Source organism: Hyperolius riggenbachi, chromosome 7 (genome assembly GCF_040937935.1).
Source record: "Hyperolius riggenbachi isolate aHypRig1 chromosome 7, aHypRig1.pri, whole genome shotgun sequence".
NCBI lineage: Eukaryota > Metazoa > Chordata > Amphibia > Anura > Hyperoliidae > Hyperolius > Hyperolius riggenbachi.
The window spans coordinates 52,155,221-52,173,523 of NC_090652.1; positions in this window are offsets into that span (position 1 = coordinate 52,155,221).

The window sequence follows — 18,303 nt, forward strand, 5'->3', positions numbered from 1 at the left end:
ATACCATGGCTTATGAAGATACTGGGGCAGCACCATCACAGTAGAGATGTCGCGAACGGTTCCAGGCAAACTTTGGGGGTTCGCGTTCGCCTGCACCAGGCGAACTTTTGCGGAAGTTCAATTCGCCCCATAATGCTCTATTGAGCAAAACTTTGACCCTCCACAGCACTGTCAACAGACACATTATTGCCAAACACACTGCTCTCACGGCTGGAGGCCCGCCCCCCCTCCTTCCTCCAAGCAAGGTCCTTATACCATTTGACTCAGTTGTCTGCCTACACTAATTAGCTATGAGACAGCTGCTACACACTCTGCTAGGGAGATTTTAATTAGCCTCTTGTGGGTCTCCCTCCTCCCACCTCCCTCCTACCGGAGGGAGGAGGGTCTCATCTGCCAGGGAATTATACTATTTCAAAAAACAGTTTATATCATACCATGGCTGGGAATCAAAGCCAGATCTCACTGTGTGGTGGGCAAGTCACCCTAATGACTGTACCACAACAGTACTAAGTGAAGCTGGCCTAAAATTTACCATTTATGCTCAATGCAATAGAAACATTAGGTTGCTTAGAGGGAACCTTAACTGAGAGTGATATGGATGTTTCCTGTAAACAATACCAGTTGCCTGGCAGTCCAGTGATCTTTGTGACTGCAATAGTGGCTGAATCACACCCTGAAACAAGCATGCAGCTAATCCAGTCTGACTTCAGTCAGAGCACCTGATCTGCATGCTTGTTCAGGGGCTGTGGCTAAAAGTATTAGAGACACAGGATCAGCAGGCGATTCAGGCAACTGGTATTATTTTAAAAGGAAAAATCCATTTCCTTCTCCATTTAGGTTCCCTTTAAGGATTTGCAGCATAAAAGCCAACTCACATTGGCTGGGATTTGAACCCAGGTCTAACTGTGTGGCGGGCAAGCACCCTAACCACTGTACCACATCAGTGCTAACTGAAGCTGGCCTAAAATTTACCATTTATGCTCAATACAAGAGAAAAAGTAGACAAGAAAAATAACATTTATATCACACTTTTCTCCTGGCGGACTCAAAGCACCAGAGCTGCAGCCACTAGAGCATGCTCTATAGGCAGTAGCAGTGTTAGGAAGACTTGCCTAAGGTCTCCTACTGAATAGGTGCTGGCTTACTGAACAGACAGAGCTGAGATTCGAACTCTGGTCTCCTGTGTCAGGGCAGAGCCCTTAACCATTACACCATGCAGCCACTGCTTACAGATATGTAGCCAGACATGGCCTTCTCTTTTGTGTTCAACAGTTGTCCAAAGAGAACCCCAGATAGCCAGGTAGAGTCATCTCTCTCTCTCTCTCTCTCTCTCACCAACACTACATGCTGAAGCCAGCCTAGCATGTACCATTTATGCTCAATCCATTTATGCTCAACAATACAATTCCGCGGAAAGCGGTGACCATCCCTACTAGAGAGAGAGAGAGAGAGAAAGAGAGAGAGATGAATCTACCTGGCTATCTGGGGTTCTCTTTGGACAACTGTTGAACACAAAAGACAAGGCCATGCCTGGCTAAATATCTGTAAGCAGTGGCTGGATGATGTAATGGTGAAGGGCTCTGCCTCTGACACAGGAGACCAGAGTTCGAATCTCGTCTCTGTCTGTTCCGTAAGCCAGCAGGAGACCTTAGGCAAGTCTTCCTAACACTACTATCTTGTCTAATTTTTCTCTTGACAACTGTTGAACACAAAATACAAGGCCATGTCTGGCTACATGTCTGTAAGCAGTGGCCGGATGGTGTAATGGTGAAGGGCTCTGCCTCTGACACAGGAGACCAGAGTTCGAATCTCGTCTCTGTCTGTTCAGTAAGCCAGCACCTATTCAGCAGGAGACCTTAGGCAAGTCTTCCTAACACTGCTATCTTGTCTAATTTTTCTCTTGACAACTGTTGAACACAAAATACAAGGCTATGTCTGGCTACATATCTGTAAGCAGTGGCTGGATGGTGTAATGGTGAAAGGCTCTGCCTCTGACACAGGAGACCAGAGTTCGAATCTCGTCTCTGTCTGTTCAGTAAGCCAGTACCTATTCAGGAGGAGACCTTAGGCAAGTCTTCCTAACGCTGCTATCTTGTCTAATGTTTCTGTTGGATTGCGCATAAATGGTAGGCCAGCTTCAGTTAGTACTGTTGTAGTACAGTGGTTAAGGTACTTGCCCACCACACAATGAGTCCTGGGTTCAATTCTCAGCTATGGTATGTAAACTGGCTTTTGAAATAATATAATTCTCTGGCAGATGAGACCCTCCTCCCTCATGGTAGGAGGGAGGAGGGAATAGCTAGAAGGGGAGGAGGGTGCCCTAAAATAGGGGTCTGTGGGAAACCTAGATGTTAGCCTGGGACATTTGATGTGTATTTCACTCAATCATGTCTACCTCCAGGTATTAGAGCCTTTTTCCATCATTTTTGTAGGTGTTAGAATTTTTTCTATTTTTCAAAGTTCGCCTCCCCATTGAAGTCTATTGCAGTTTGCGAACTTTTTCGCGAACCGAACCTTTTGCGGAGGTTCGCGAACGTGGTTCGCGAACCCGAAAATCGGAGGTTCGCGACATCTCTACATCACAGTCACTTGTGATTTTTTTAACACAGGCAATGTTCTAACCTCTCCATTAAAGGTCTTTTTCTCCATCAAAGGTCTTGTGTGAAAAAAAAACGCGTAAGTTATTTCTTCTGATGACATTAAACAGTGGCTTCAAATCTACTTTAGGGTTCCACAGATTTATCTTTCCCCTTTAGTGAAGACCTATATCTTAGCTCTTTTTATTCTAAGTCACTTAAAATAATGTCTGGGTACTGTTAAATAAATATTAAAGATAAAAGTAAAGTGTTTTACTTCATTATTACATACAGAATGAATAGTAATGTGATCTTGGTGTATAATGGACAGTCAGAAAATGTATTTTAATCAACATCATGAATAGACTCTTTTCTGCACTGATAAGAAAAAATAAATAATACAAAAAAAACCTGCAAGTTTAAAAAAAGAAAGGTAGTGACAGATCAATGCCATGTTTATGATGATGCCTGGTATGCACGCACACCTGACCTGCATCTTCAGAAGGTGCAACGCATACAAATATATGTGTTCACATCTGCGATAGCCTCCTGCACCAGCGGTAAGGTGTGCAAAGGTAAGCATGGTGGCCGACTCTGAATCAGCAAAAACAAAACTAGCTGGCGGCGAGGGACCTGAGCAGCAGTGAGTTACTACGAGGGTACAGGATGGCTGCAGGGAGCTGGTAGAAGTGAGTTTAAAAAAAATAATAGTAATTTTGTACATAAATGATCAAAAACCATCAGAGACTGCATTGTGAGGACAAAGGTATCTAGAAAGGAAGACTGCAAGCAGAGATTTTGGGACTTCCCCAGTATGGTATTTAGCTTTATTGAGGTGCACACATTTTTCATAATTGTAATTTTGCAATCATCATAATTCACCATTACAATGCAAAATCATAATGCACAATTTAAACTTAATTAAGAACCATAATTGTGTGCCGACTTTAGCAGATAATCATTAATAGCAATGCCCCCATACATGCTGTTGTCAACAAAATTGCTAGGCATGTTCAGGAGAAGGGTGGGAACAAGTAAAAAAATAATTTTTCAAAAATAATTTGTAGTTTTTAAGAAAATTGATTTTAAAAATGCATGGAAACATGTTTTTTGAACTCAGAAAAATTCGAATTTAACTACCTAAGGATCATGTCACGGGTGTGAAGGCGGCGGCTCCCCCAGGACTGCGTATCGCCAATTGGCATTGAGTGATGGGGGCGTGGTTTGCAGGGGATCGTGTGAGCTGATGAGCACGCATCCATGCTTCGTCATCTATCAGAGCCGCTACATTGTACAGAGCTGCGATCTACAAGGCATGGCAGCGCACTAATGAGGAATTGCACTGGATGCTACTGGGTTGAGGGAAGGTCACAGTTGGTGCTGCTGAGTGATGAACCTTGGATGCTACTGGGTGGTGTGGGAGGTCCGCATTGGGTGCTTCTGGTAGGGGGGATGGTGGTTCACACTAGGTGTTTCGCCGATGGGGTGGAGAGAGGGGTTCACACTGGGTACAGCTTGTGGGGAGGGAATATTTATTTGTGGAAGATGTGGGGGATTCTCATTGGGTGCTGCTAGTGAAATCAGGAGGGGGTTCAATTGCTGCTTGTGAGGAAAAAGGATCTCCCACTGTGTGCTGTTGGCTGAGGGTAGATAGGAAACGTTCACAATGGGTACTTCTGACAGAGAGGAGGCATCTCACACTGGGTAAAGCTGGTAAAGGAGTTGGTCTCATGCTGGGTGCTTCTGCTTACTTTCTTCATCTCTCTCCCTCTCTAGAATAGAACACACTTTCCAGTCCTTAGCACTATTATTGTTGTGTGACTTCAGTTACTGTCCCGTCCCACTACACTATTGATAGATAAATGTAGGGGAGGTAGGCAGAGTTAATACCTCTGAACGACAAGGGGCCAACTGCTGCAGCCCATTATACTGATGAGTCAAGCCCCCCTCTCCCCTTTCATTTGTCTATGTCAATTGCTACCTGCTTTACACAAACAGAACAGTGTGCAACGAAAAGTGGGACAGCTGTGTACAAGGCTACTAAATTGTTTTTGTTGCACTGTCACTGAAAGGCAAAGACTGAAAAACCTGAATGACAAAACACCCCTAGCCTTCCATTCGCCCAAGGCCCAGGCCTTTGTGGCATTTCCCAAAATCTGGTCCAGCTTAAAGTGAACTGAGCATCATTTTTAACACCCAGTGCAGATCTATAGCAAATTAAAAATGCATTCTAAAAATGTGGTTTATTATTAAAAAAACCTTTCGTTTTACCTCATCTTTTTGCATTTAAGGGTTAAAATACACACTTCTTGCGTCCCTGAAAGGACCTGCGGACGGAGAGCAACAGATGATGGAAGTCAGATAAGAAATCACCTCATTAGACTTAATTATCCACAAACAAACCCTGAGCCTTCCCCATTGAACTTCAAACAGAAAACATAAGACGCACTTGAAGAATTTCACACCTAGCCTGGATAAGACAGTTTAAAAGCAGCAGGGTTTTTGAACTCCTGAAACATGGCAGCCCTTTCAGCTATTTGAAGCCAGGAGCTGCTTAGATCACTTTAACCTTCCTGGCGGTATAAGCCACGCAGGAGGTTTTCTTAGGCCCTGCTGGGCCGATTTGCGTAAATTTTTTTTTTGCTGCACGCAGCTAGCACTTCGCTAGCTGCGTGAGCACACCGATCGCCACTGCCCTGCACCGCAGAGCCCCCCCCTAGACCCCGTGCGCTGCCTGGCCTATCAGCGCCAGGCAGCGCTGAGGGGTGGATCGGGACTCCCTTAGACATCACGACGTCCATGACGTCCATGACGTCATCCCGCCCCGTTGCCATGGCGACGGGGGAAGCCCTCCAGGAAATCCCGTTCTTTAAACAGGATTTCCTGATCGCCGATCGCCGGAGGCGATCGAAGAGGGTAGGGGGATGCCGCTGCACAGCGGCTATCATGTAGCAAGTCCTAGGCTCGCTACATGATTTAAAAAAAAATAAATAAAAAAAACGGCTGTGCTGCCCCCTGGCGGTTTTTAATAGACCGCCAGGAGGGTTAAAGGAGTACTGTAGGGGGGTCGGGGGAAAATGAGTTGAACTTACCCGGGGCTTCTAATAGTCCCCCGCAGACATCCTGTGCCATCGCAGCCACTCACCGATGCTCCGGCCCCGCCTCCAGTTCACTTCTGGAATTCAGACTTTAAAGTCTGAAAACCGCTGCACCTGCATGGCCATGTCCTCACTCCCACTGATGTCACCAGGAGTGTACTGCGCAGACACAGACCACACTGGGCTTGTGCTATACACTCCTGGTGACGTCAGTGGGAGCAAGGATACGGCAACGTAGGCGCAGTGGTTTTCAGACTTTAAAGTCTGAAATTCCAGAAGTGAACCGGAGGTGGGGCCGGAGCATCGGTAAGTGGCTGCGCGGGCACAGGATGTCTGCGGGGGACCATTAGAAGCCCCGGGTAAGTTCAACTCATTTTCCCTCGACCCCCTTACAGTAATCCTTTAAAGTGGACCCAAATTAAAAATACAAGATTTCAGAAATAAAATCTATTTTCTAAATTATAATAATAAATAGCAGCCTTTTTTAGCTGCATGATGACAAATATAAAATATTTTACATTTATTGGAGGAACCCCTCCCTTCCTTTCATATTGCCGGGACAGAATCCGGCAGACTGGTGGAGTAGGTGGTGTCCGGCAAAGGAGGAATTGCTAATGGCTGCCCCCTGTGTAACCCTAGTTATGCAAAGAGAAGGGTGAAAAGCATGCACCGAAATGCTCATAGGCTTGAAGGAGTGTTTATTTATCTTTGTATGTGTCAGAGTGGTGCAACTAAATATTTTGGATTAAAAAAATAGTTTGGTTTGGTTCCGCTTTAAGGGATTACAGATCCTCCCTGAACCTAAACAATACTCCACTGATCACTAGTGAGGGGAATAGAAGAGAACAGCCTTTCATTTGGTGTCACAGATTTGAAACCTAGCACACCTAATGATCAATATGAGGCATGTGCCTCATGGGCCTTAACCTAGTAACACTGCTGTGTGTCACTGCTCCCCCTACTGCAAAGTTTCTGAAGAATGTTTGGCCATTACTCCGTGTTACCTTTGTTTCACTAGGCAGGTCTTTTAAGTGCATATTTTAGTTTTTTTCAACAAAGGGATTGTTAAGCTCAATGCAACCCAAGAGCAACAATCCTGTTCAGTATACTCAAGATATATAAAAAGAGAGAACCGAGAGCCAAAAATAGTGTAGTAGGCACTAATAAATGGGTAAAATAGAAAAGAGTACAAAGTTATACTCACAAACCAGGGTTACCTCCAGGCAACCACTGTAATAGGCAGGTGAGGAGATTGTCCTGTCCTCATTCAGGGTTAAGAAGTCGCTCTCTGTAGATAGGAAGCACAAGGGGTATCCCCCTCCACCAGGGGTGGATATTATGTCTAGTGTAATGGATAACAGAGGCGCCAAAAGGATAAAATCAATTGTTACAAAGTTTAAAAATGCTTAGGAGGCAGTTGGTGGACTTACCTCCTGTAAGAAGACACAACAAGCTATGTATTCAAAAAACAAAGTAGATTTATTGGTACACTCCAGGGTATTGGTACACTAACAGGAGTACACACAGTGCAGTCTTAAAGGGACACTTAAGTCAAAAAAAAAAAAAGAGTTTTACTCACCTGGGGCTTCCAATAGCCCCCCTGCAGCTGTCCAGTGCCCTCTCCGTCTCCCTCCGATCCTCCTGGCCCCGCCGGCAGCCACTTCCTGTTTCGGTGACAGGAGCTGACAGGCTGGGGACGCGAGTGATTCTTCGCGTTCCCAGACACATTAGCACCCTCTATGCTGCTATATGGTATATGATATATTCTATAGCAACATAGATGGCGCTATTGTGGCCATGAACGCGAAGAATCACTCGCGTCCCCAGCCTGTCAGCTCCTGTCACCGAAACAGGAAGTGGCTGCCGGCGGGGCCAGGAGGATCGGAGGGAGACGGAGAGGGCACTGGACAGCTGCAGGGGGGCTATTGGAAGCCCCAGGTGAGTAAAACTCTTTTTTTTTTTTTTTGACTTAAGTGTCCCTTTAAGGCCATGATACTCTACCTTAAGACTGCACTGTGTGTACTCCTGTTAATTATTGCCTGAGGAAGCGGGAATATACCCGTGAAACGCGTTGCGAATATACCCTGGAGTGTACCAATAAATCTACTTTGTTTTTTGAATACACAGCTTGTTGTGTCTGCTTACAGGAGGTAAGTCCACCAACTGCCTCCAAAGCATTTTCAAACTTTTTAACAATTGATTTTATCCTTTTGGCGCCTCTGTTATCCATTACACTAGTATACTCAAGATGTTTTGACCTTAATTGAAATGTTTTTAGCTATTTGCATATTTATTGAACATTATCGTTTTATTATAGGTTGGTTGTATAATAATATACAGTATATGACTGAGCAAAGTACAAAACAGTTACTGTCAGGCACAAAACTAAGCTTTACGTGCATTACAGTTATCAACATAACACATCAGCAATATAAGCCATTATGTTTACTTCTCATGTGGCTTATAGCAATGGTTAATTCTTCTAGAATCATTATTTTCTAGATATTAAAAAGTTGGTTGAGGCAGTTACTGAACACTTTCTGATATACAGTATACAAATTGACCTGAAGGCAGAATGTGTCTCTCAGTGCACATTCATGGCAGGTGCAATAGTGGCTTTCAGCTCTGGCTCTTGCATAATTAGCAGAGCTTCGATCAGGTCCGCTCTACTGTGCAGAGCTACTGGCCAATTAGAGCATGGCACAGGTCGTGCAGTCATTGGCCACTGGCCAGTAGGTCTGGGAAATGAGACTTTTTGGAGACAGAGTTTCTACACCCTAGGTTAAGCATCTCTGCATTATAAATAAGCAGCATTTAGAAGAATTTCCAAACCTCTTGATCCAGGTTCTCAGGAAAAAGGGGTCTGTGGAGTCGACCTCGTAAAAATGCAAATTTACAGCTAATCTGCTAAGTTTGGCAGAGGTGCGCTGTTATGTGGAGCCGCATTTCTGATTGGAAACTGCAGTAAACTTCTGCATTCTCTGATTGGGCTAATATTTTCAAAGTCTTCTGATTGGATTAAAATTACTGCAGTAATCTGATTTCTGCAGAAAAAAAAAATCCACATTCTCTAATTGGTCTAATACTACCGGGTTATGTGGTTGTCCTAAAATATCTGAGTTGCGGTAATGTGGTATTTCCACGGAAACCTGGTTTCTGTATATAGATTTCTGCATACTGATTTCCACCACAGTATGCCCATTTCGGATTGGAAAGCAGCATTCCGCTGAAATTTTTCGACCATCCCCAGTGTACATAACTGCATGGTCTAAAAGATTTGTCAGGAATATATAGCAACATTTTTCTTTAACCACCACTAGGTCACTAGCCACTAGGCTAAGAAGATTTAAGATATGTAATGTGTTTATCTTTTTTCTTTAGGAGAAAAAAAATACTATATATATATATACTGTATAACCCGGGGTAACAAATGCAGCATAGAGTTTGCAGCAATTCTTTAGGAAATTCATCTTCACTATTGATAGCATTAAAGTGGGATTGTCAGCCACAAAACCAAATTCTATTTAAACACAGCCATCGTCATGTGCACAATGTTTTACAGTGCTGGTGGTACAATTAGTATCTGTGTTATCCCCCATGCACCACCAAATTGGAATGTGTGCCACTTTCAGACCTTTGATGTGGCCTGTGTATCCTCCCATATATCCTTGTCAGGAGGATATGCAGTGGTGCACCACTAGAGGGCATCATAACAATAAGCTTGCAACTGACAGTACAGAGGAATCTATGCAGCATGGACTGGCTAGTGTTGGGCGAACACCTAGATGTTCGGGTTCGAGAACGTTCGCCGAACATCGCCGCGATGTTCGGGTGTTCGCGCCGAACTCCGAACATAATGGAAGTCAATGGGGACCCGAACTTTTGTGCTTTGTAAAGCCTCCTTACATGCTACATACCCCAAATTTACAGGGTATGTGCACCTTGGGAGTGGGTACAAGAGGAAAAAAAATTTTAGCAAAAAGAGCTTATAGTTTTTGAGAAAATTGATTGTAAAGTTTCAAAGGAAAAACTGTCTTTTAAATGCTGAAAATGGCATGTTTCTTTGCACAGGTAACATGGTTTTTACCGCCAGGCAGTCATAAATGTAATAAAGAGAAGAGGTTCCATAAACAGGGACCGGTAACGCTAACCCAGCAGCAGCAGCAGCACACGTGATGGAACAGGAGGAGGCGCAGGAGGAGAAGGCCACGCTTTTTGAGACACAACAACCCAGGCCTTGCATGAGGACAAGAAGCGTGCGGATAGCATGCTTTTTACCGCCATGCAGTCATAAATGTAATAAATATAAGAGGTTCAATAAACAGGGACCGGTAACCCTAACCCAGCAGCAGCAGCAGCACACGTGATGGAACAGGAGGAGGCGCAGGAGGAGAAGGCCACGCTTTTTGAGACACAACAACCCAGGCCTTGCATGAGGACAAGAAGCGTGCGGATATAGCAGCAATGCTTTTTGCCGCCATGCAGTCATAAATGTAATAAAGAGAAGAGGTTCCATAAACAGGGACCGGTAACGCTAACCCAGCAGCAGCAGCAGCACAGAGCACACGTGATGGAACAGGAGGAGGCGCAGGAGGAGAAGGCCACGCTTTTTGAGACACAACAACCCAGGCCTTGCATGAGGACAAGAAGCGTGCGGATATAGCAGCAATGCTTTTTGCCGCCATGCAGTCATAAATGTAATAAAGAGAAGAGGTTCCATAAACAGGGACCGGTAACGCTAACCCAGCAGCAGCAGCAGCACAGAGCACACGTGATGGAACAGGAGGAGGCGCAGGAGGAGAAGGCCACGCTTTTTGAGACACAACAACCCAGGCCTTGCATGAGGACAAGAAGCGTGCGGATATAGCAGCAATGCTTTTTGCCGCCATGCAGTCATAAATGTAATAAAGAGAAGAGGTTCCATAAACAGGGATCGGTAACGCTAACCCAGCAGCAGCAGCAGCACAGAGCACACGTGATGGAACAGTAGGAGGCGCAGGAGGAGAAGGCCACGCTTTTTGAGACACAACAACCCAGGCCTTGCATGAGGACAAGAAGCGTGCGGATATAGCAGCAATGCTTTTTGCCGCCATGCAGTCATAAATGTAATAAAGAGAAGAGGTTCCATAAACAGGGACCGGTAACGCTAACCCAGCAGCAGCAGCAGCACAGAGCACACGTGATGGAACAGGAGGAGGCGCAGGAGGAGAAGGCCACGCTTTGAGACACAACAACCCAGGCCTTGCATGAGGACAAGAAGCGTGCGGATAGCATGCTTTTTACCGCCATGCAGTCACAAATGTAATAAAGAGAAGAGGTTCCATAAACAGGGACCGGTAACGCTAACCCAGCAGCAGCAGCACACGTGATGGAACAGGAGCAGGCGCAGGAGGAGAAGGCCATGCTTTTTGAGACACAACAACCCAGGCCTTGCATGAGGACAAAAAGCGTGCGGATATAGCAGCAATGCTTTTTGCCGCCATGCAGTCATAAATGTAATACAGATGAGAGGTTCAATAAACAGGGACCGGAAACGCTAAACCATCCCAGATGTTCATTGGTCATGTTACTTGGTTGGGGTCCTGGAGTGTTGCGTAGTCGTTTCCAATCCAGGATTGATTCATTTTAATTTGAGTCAGACGGTCTGCATTTTCTGTGGAGAGGCGGATACGCCGATCTGTGATGATGCCTCCGGCAGCACTGAAACAGCGTTCCGACATAACGCTGGCTGCCGGGCAAGCCAGCACCTCTATTGCGTACATTGCCAGTTCGTGCCAGGTGTCTAGCTTCGATACCCAATAGTTGAAGGGTGCAGATGGATTGTTAGACACAGCTACGCCATCTTACATGTAGTCCTTGACCATCTTCTCCAGGCGATCGGTGTTGGAGGTGGATCTGCACGCTTGCTGTTCTGTGGGCTGCTGCTGCATGGGTGTCAGAAAATTTTCCCACTCCAAGGACACTGCCGATACCATTCCCTTTTGGGCACTAGCTGCGGCTTGTGTTGTTTGCTGCCCTCCTGGTTGTCCTGGGTTTGCGGAAGTCAGTCTGTCGGCGTACAACTGGCTAGAGGAGGGGGAGGATGTCAATCTCCTCTCTAAAGTCTCCACAAGGGCCTGCTGGTATTCTTCCATTTTGACCTGTCTGACTCTTCAAGCAGTTTTGGAACATTGTGTTTGTACCGTGGATCCAGAAGGGTATATAAACCCAGTAATTGGTGTTGTCCCGAATGCGCACAATGCGTGGGTCGCGTTCAATGCAGTTTAGCATGAATTGAGCCATGTGTGCCAGAGTCCTACCAGAATCCTCATCATCCTCTTGTGAGCGTTGTGATAGTTGTTGTGATGCATCATAGTCGTCACCTTCTTCCTGGTCTGCTTCTGCTGACCATTCGCGCTGAATTGTGGAAGCCCAACGTGCACCGCTCTGGCCCTCGTCAGTGGTGGCAGGAAATTCCTGCTCCAACTCCAGCTGTTCCTCCTCCTCTTCTTCATCATGTGTCAGCTTAGCCAACCTTAAAGCGCGAATGAGATTACTCCCATTATCACACACAACCATGGCCGGTTTCAGGTCCAGCGCTGCCAGCCACAAATCCATCTGTTCCTTTATTCCCCTCCAAATTTCCTCCCCTGTGTGCTGCTTATCCCCAAGGCAGATCAGCTTCAGCAACGCTTGCTGACGCATGCCAACAGCTGTGCTGCACTGCTTCCACGATCCTACTGCTGCTGATGCTGGGTTAGCGTTTCCAGATGAGGTACAGCTTTGAGATGCGTTGGAGGAGAAGGAGTCAGAGAGGTAGGTGCTGCTGTTATCCAGTGGGAGTGACGGCGGTGCAGGTTTTTGCGGCGTGGGCAACACCCGCGTCGTAGCAGGTGAGGATTCACTGCCAAGCTCCACAAGGTTCACCCAGTGCGCGGTAAGGGAGATGTATCGACCCTGGCCGAACGCACTCATCCAGGTGTCAGTGGTGAGGTGAACCTTGCAGGCAACGGCATTCTTCAAGCTTCGGGTTATTTTGCTGACCACGTGCTCATGCAACTCAGGCACTGCAGAGCGTGCAAAGTGGTAGCGGCTGGGAACCACGTAACGTGGGATGGCCACTGACATCATGCCCTTGAAGCTGTTTGTCTCCACCACTCGATATGGCAGCATTTCGCAGGCCAGAAGCTTGGCTATGCTGGCTCTTACTGCCACGGCCCGGGGGTCATTTGCTGGCAATTTCCTCTTGCGCTCAAACATCTCCGAGACAGACAACTGAACCGTAGGGCTGCACAACGAAGGGCTGTTGGTTGTTGTGTTTGATGAACACTGGGAGACCTCAAGAGCACTACTCCGGAAAGTGACAGTGTCAGCGTCATCTGATTTTTTGGAATGTTTTGAACCACGCAATGGCTGGGCTACTGCTGCTGCTGAGGCGGGTCTGGTGGTGAGTCTGGTGAACCCAAGGGAGGCAGTGTTGCTGGTGGTACCCTGTCCTGCCGCGTTTGCCCACAGAGTGGGATGTTTGGATAGCATGTGGCGGCTCATGCTGGTGGTGGAGAGGTTGTTAATACTTTTCCCCCTGCTCAGGCGGGTCTTGCACACCTTGCAAATCGCCATGGTAACATCCTCAGTGCAGTCTTCAAAGAAAGGCCAGACTTTGGAGCACCTGCCTTGCTGGCGATTTCTGTTTGCGCCTCTTTTGCCTCTCACTTGAACTTCCACGCTTGTGGTGCCTGAAATTGCGCGCCGCCTACCTTGTGGCACAAGGCGAACTCGTGCAGCAGTGGGTTCTTCAACAGACTCATCTGTGCTGCTGCTACGACGGCGATGTTCTCGTTCACAAACAAAATCTGGGTCTATGTCCACATTGTCCATACCCTCCTCTTCCATCTCCTCAAACTCGTCATATGTCATTGTGGGGGGCCGCCGCCGTGGAGTACAGCTCCCCAGCACAACCGTCAGGGGAAACACCTCTTCCCTTGCCCCTCCCTCTTTCACCGGATTTCTTCCTCATTTCACTTATCCTTACAGTACACGCTGACTGGCAGCAGTACAGTGGCAGTACAGAAATGCTATACAGTGGTGGGTGAGCGGTGTACCACTATTGCCAGCAGCGACACAGAGCACAATGCTATACAGTGGCGGGTGAGCGGTGTACTACTGTTCCCAGCAGACACAGAGTGGCAGTAAACACAATGCTATATAGTGTGGCTGAGCCGTGTACACAGAGTGGCACTAAACACAATGCTATATAGTCTGCTATATAGTCACCCCGAACGGGGTGATGTTCTGCAGCACCCGAACAGTGGCGAACACTGTTCGCCCAACACTACTGGGAACGCAGATTTTAGTACCTAAACACATGATACAACATGTTTTCCGGGGTCGGACTCTGAGGCACATACAGATGGTCCCGATCTTCATCCTCATCATACAACTCTTCTCCTGAGTCTGACCCACCCACCACCTCTGCCACCCCAACATCCCCAGACACAGTCACAGACCCCTCATCGTCCTCAACATTAACTTGGGATGCTGGCCTGAGCCCGACCTCCTCCTCCACATCAGGCCCCATCATCTCCTCAATGGCAGCCCTCATTAATCGCTCTGGCGCCGGACCGATGGACACAACGTTCTCCTCTGGGGAGGGCTGCTGCTGACCACTGGCTGCTGGGGTGGATGTTATAGCTTGCGTGGGGCGTTGGCTGTTGCTGTTGTTGGGAGTGCTGCTCACAGCGGAGGTCTCTGAGGAACTCATGGTGAGCTCATATAGTGGTTGACGGTGAGTGGAGTATTACTGATCCCAGCAATATACACACTGACTGGCAGAGTACGCAATGCTATATAGTCTGGCTGAGCCGTGTACACAGAGTGGCAGTGAACAATGCTATATAGTCTGGCTGAGCGTGTACACACAGTGGCAGTAAACAATGCTATATAGTCTGGCTGAGCGGTGTACACACAGTGGCAGTACACAATGCTATATAGTCTGGCTGAGCGGTGTACACAGAGTGGCAGTACACACAATGGTATATAGTCTGGCTGAACGGTGTACACACAGTGGCAGTAAACAATGCTATATAGTCTGGCTGAGCGGTGTACACACAGTGGCAGTACACAATGCTATATAGTCTGGCTGAGCGGTGTACACAGAGTGGCAGTACACACAATGCTATATAGTCTGGCTGAACGGTGTACACACAGTGGCAGTAAACAATGCTATATAGTCTGGCTGAGCGGTGTACACACAGTGGCAGTACACACAATGCTATATAGTCTGGCTGAGCGGTGTACACAGAGTGGCAGTACACACAATGCTATATAGTCTGGCTGAACGGTGTACACACAGTGGCAGTAAACAATGCTATATAGTCTGGCTGAGCGGTGTACACACAGTGGCAGTACACACAATGCTATATAGTCTGGCTGAGCGGTGTACACAGAGTGGCAGTACACACAATGCTATATAGTCTGGCTGAGCGGTGTACACACAGTGGCAGTACACAATGCTATATAGTCTGGCTGAGCGGTGTACACAGAGTGGCAGTACACACAATGCTATATAGTCTGGCTGAGCGGTGTACACACAGTGGCAGTACACAATGCTATATAGTCTGGCTGAGCGGTGTACACAGAGTGGCAGTACACACAATGCTATATAGTCTGGCTGAGCGGTGTACACAGAGTGGCAGTACACACAATGCTATATAGTCTGGCTGAGCCGTGTACACACAGTGGCAGTAAACAATACTATATATAGCGTGGCTGAGCGAGGTACACAGTGGCAGTACACACAATGCTATATAGTCTGGCTGAGTGAGCGGTGTACTACTGTTCCCAGCAGCGACACACAATGACTGGGGGGACCCTGGCTAGCGTGGCTGGAGCGCGAACTACCCTGCCTGCCTACCCAAAGCTAAACCCACAGACAAATGGCGGAGATATGACGTGGTTCGGGTATTTATTTACCCGAACCACGTGACCGTTCGGCCAATAAGAGCGCGTTCGGGCCGAACCACGTGACCCGTTCGGCCAATCAGAGCGCGTTCGGGGTCCGAACCACGTGACCCGTTCGGCCAATCACAGCGCTAGCCGAACGTTCGGGGAACGTTCGGCCATGCGCTCTTAGTTCGGCCATGTGGCCGAACGGTTTGGCCGAGCACCATCAGGTGTTCGGCCGAACTCGAACATCACCCGAACAGGGTGATGTTCTGCAGAACCCGAACAGTGGCGAACACTGTTCGCCCAACACTAGGACTGGCAAGTGACACGCACGCATGCACACACACACGCGCGCACGCACACACACACACACACACTTCCATATCTTAACGGAGATAAAGGTCTGGCAGTGGCACACATTGCAATCTGGCAATGCAAAGGGGATAAGACAGATACGGTCAATTTTAATGACGCTTAGTAAATATGGTACACTCCTCTGATTTAGTATTAATGACATACATCCTTTTTTTGATTGTCCCATTTTAAGTGGCAGGATATTGAATCCATGCCACAATGTCTAGTCAAGAAATCTACCATCTAGCAAAGCTCTTCCTCATTATTATCAACCCATGGGTGTAACAGAAAAACTGTAAAAAGAAGCATCTATATATATAATAGAGTAAGTGCCTCAACCTTCGCACAAGAAGAAGAAGTAGCGCCCTGCCCCCAGGGCCGGTCCAAGCAAGAAGAAGGGGCTGGTCCAAGCAAGAAGAAGAAGTAGTGCCATATCAAACCAAGGGCGAAGAGGGATAATTTGCATATTTAGTAGCAGTGCATTGTGGGTAACCACAAATGTTCACTTATAGCTGAATTATTGCAGATTTGGTTCTGTTTTAAGAAGGCAAATTACACCAAGCTGTGCTTTATTTTAGTAGGAGGGCTTTTTGGTCCCTTTTATCCCCCTATACATTCTTAGTAGTTTGGGTCACCCCGAGCTGCTTGGTTACTCTGTTGTATTGGTCCAAGCCCTATCTCATGCAGCCTTATCAATTCCTGCTGTGTACTGATGAGGACCAAAAGTCTGAAATAGGCTGTTACATGTGGGTTACGACTTGTGTTGGGTGAACAGTGTTCGCCACTGTTCGGGTTCTGCAGAGCATCACCCTGTTCGGGTGATGTTCGAGTTCGGCCGAACACCTGACGGTGCTCGGCCAAACCGTTCAGCCACATGGCCGAACTAAGAGCGCATGGCCGAACGTTCCCCGAACGTTCGGCTAGCGCTGTGATTGGCCGAACGGGTCATGTGGTTCGGGCCCGAACGCGCTCTGATTGGCCGAACGGTCACGTGGTTCGGGTAAATAAATACCCGAACCACGTCATATCTCCGCCATTTCTCTGTGGGTTTAGCTTTGGGTAGGCAGGCAGGGTAGTTCGCTCCCCAGCCACGCTAGCCAGGGTCCCCCCCAGTCATTGTGTGTCGCTGCTGGGAACAGTAGTACACCGCTCGCTCAGCCACACTATATATATAGCATTGTTTACTGCCACTGTGTACCTCGCTCAGCCACGCTATATATAGCATTGTGTTTTCTGACACTCTGTGTACACGGCTTAGCCTGGCTATATAGCATTGTGTGTACTGCCACTGTGCACCTCGCTCAGCCACGCTATATATAGCATTGTGTTTTCTGACACTCTGTGTACACGGCTTAGCCTGACTATATAGCATTGTGTGTACTGCCACTGTGCACCTCGCTCAGCCACGCTATATATAGCATTGTGTTTTCTGACACTCTGTGTACACGGCTTAGCCTGACTATATACCATTGTTTACTGACACTCTGTGTACACCGCTCAGCCAGACTATATACCATTGTTTACTGACACTCTGTGTACACCGCTCAGCCAGACTATATACCATTGTTTACTGACACTCTGTGTACACCGCTCAGCCAGATTATATACCATTGTTTACTGACACTCTGTGTACACCGCTCAGCCAGACTATATACCATTGTTTACTGACACTCTGTGTACACGGCTCAGCCTGACTATATAGCATTGTGTGTACTGCCACTGTGCACCTCGCTCAGCCACGCTATATATAGCATTGTGTTTTCTGACACTCTGTGTACACGGCTTAGCCTGACTATATAGCATTGTGTGTACTGCCACTGTGCACCTCGCTCAGCCACGCTATATATAGCATTGTGTTTTCTGACACTCTGTGTACACGGCTTAGCCTGACTGTATAGCATTGTGTGTACAGCCACTGTGCACCTCGCTCAGCCACGCTATATATAGCATTGTGTTTACTGCCACTCTGTGTACACCGCTCAGCCAGACTATATACCATTGTTTACTGACACTCTGTGTACACGGCTCAGCCTGACTATATAGCATTGTGTGTACTGCCACTGTGCACCTCGCTCAGCCACGCTATATATAGCATTGTGTTTTCTGACACTCTGTGTACACGGCTTAGCCTGACTATATAGCATTGTGTGTACTGCCACTGTGCACCTCGCTCAGCCACACTATATATAGCATTGTGTTTTCTGACACTCTGTGTACACGGCTTAGCCTGACTATATAGCATTGTGTGTACTGCCACTGTGCACCTCGCTCAGCCACGCTATATATAGCATTGTGTTTACTGCCACTCTGTGTACACCGCTCAGCCAGACTATATACCATTGTTTACTGAC